Raw genomic sequence first — 2,125 nt, 5'->3', positions numbered from 1 at the left:
TCTCCCACACATCTAGACTCCTAACTCTATGTTCCATAAAGCCCCATGTTTATCACTGTCTCTTACATCTTATGCTTCTGCTTTGGGTTCTTATATATCTTTGCACAAACATATAATTTTGACTACTGCCTAATAATTTTCAAATTTATTCAGTAGTCCCATTATTATCCTCCTAAACACAAGAAGGGTCTAAATACAGTGGGATTGCCCCTTGACCGCCATCCTCCAAATCTATTTCCAATTCTTAAAATTCCTCCTGGAGAAGATGAACATCACTTTCACTCACAGTTAAGTAAGTCACATGGTATGCCTCCATTAGACAGGGCAAAGAGAGAGGGATATGTACTCCCATACATTCAGGACAGCAATTTGAAAACGAGCATTATATATGACGATGCATGTGGTCCTGGCATGACTGAAACATCTGTATTTAGTTTTCACTCCTAAATGATAGTTTATCTGAATGTAAATAATCTAAATTAATCTCTCTGTATATGCGTATATGTGTTATGTATGTGCATGTGTGTATGTATATGTATTTTTGTATGTATATATGTATATGTGTGTGTGTGTGTGTGTGTGTGTAGATATGTGCAAGTAACTTTGGAGGCAGAGGTGTTGGATCCTCTGGAACTAGAGTTATAGGAGGTAGCCGTGAACTGCCCAGTGTGGGTGTTGGGAACCAAACGGGTCCTCTGCAAGAACAGTACTGGCTCATAACTGCTGAATCATCTCTCCAGTTCCCAGATTACTATTTTTTAATTTAATATAAGGTAAACCCATATTTTACTTGTTGGTTTTGTTGGGGTCTATTTCTTGTGAAGGCCCTGCATCTTAGAATGTTGTGCTGCAGACAAATTTTTGAGGGGAGTCTGTTGATTAGGTTTTTGTTGCTATTAATTTTTTAAAATATTTTATTTATTTTATGTGTATGAATGTTTTGCATGTACATAAGTGCATCAGTAGTTCCAGGGAGTCAGATACCCTGGAACTACTTATAGTTGTTAGCTGCCATATGGATCCTAGAAACCAAACCCAGGTCCTCTGCAAGAGCAACCAGTGCCCTTAACCACTGAGACGTCTCTCCGGCCCCTGTTGTTGCTTTTGGTTTGTTTGTACCCTTTAAAACATTTTATTTATTATTTTTATCTTATGTATATGAGTGTTTTGCCAGCATGTATGTAAGTGTACCACATATGTCCAATACCCCTTAGAGCCCAGAAGAGGGTTGCAGATCCTATGGAACTGGAGTCATGGACAACTCTTAGCTGCCGTACAGGTGCTGGGAATTGAACTCTGGTCCTCTGGAACAACAGCAAGTATTCTTAACCACTGAGCCATCTCTCCAGCCTTTGTTTATATTTTTAATGTGGCTTCATGCCACCCTCGAAGGTGCTGTGTTTATCTCTTCTTACTTATTCTGTAGGACTGCAGCCCAGACCCAGATCTATATTCACAGGAAGATGATCCTGTTCACAATAACACTGAGAATTTGGCACATCCATTGCTAAATTGTCAACCAGCATCAAGAGTAGGCCCCAGCTATGGGCTGATGTCCCGCGTAGGCTTTCTTGACCTCAGCACTTTTGTAGGAGGTTTAGCAGCATCTCTCATCTCTACCAACTATGTCAGGAGCACCTTCCCTACTCCAGCTGTCGTAACCCAAAGCACTTCTATACATTCTACGATGGTCTCTGGTGGGAGGGCAAAATCCTACCTGGCTGAAAACCACTGGATGATTCCTGCAGTCTCAGTAGTAGCAGATCGTTTAATCTTTCTTGGCAGTGAGGAGGAGACAAGGGCTCTTTCACTTGACCTTAGTTCCAAGGGTGGTCTTGCTCAGGCACCCTGGTTGCCCTACAGGAGCTGAACATATGAATCTTTTCATACCCAGCACGAACTCCCTCTACAGTCCTCAGGCTTACTGTGTTTCTATGCTCTTCCTGACATCAAAATATTTGTGTTCTTATGAGGGTAACTGTCCTTAAAGCTTTCTCATTTCCTATTTAGTCTGTTGCTGGCACATGATTAGGTCAAAGGGAGAGCCTCAAAACTTTAATTTGCTGTCCTAAAGTTAATATATTTTCTCCATCACTTTTCCTTCCCTTCTCTTCCTCCTTTCTCT

Source organism: Nannospalax galili, unplaced genomic scaffold (genome assembly GCF_000622305.1).
Source record: "Nannospalax galili isolate Female #2095 unplaced genomic scaffold, S.galili_v1.0 scaffold139, whole genome shotgun sequence".
In the NCBI taxonomy this organism is placed as follows: domain Eukaryota; kingdom Metazoa; phylum Chordata; class Mammalia; order Rodentia; family Spalacidae; genus Nannospalax; species Nannospalax galili.
This window is presented reverse-complemented; position numbering follows the sequence as displayed.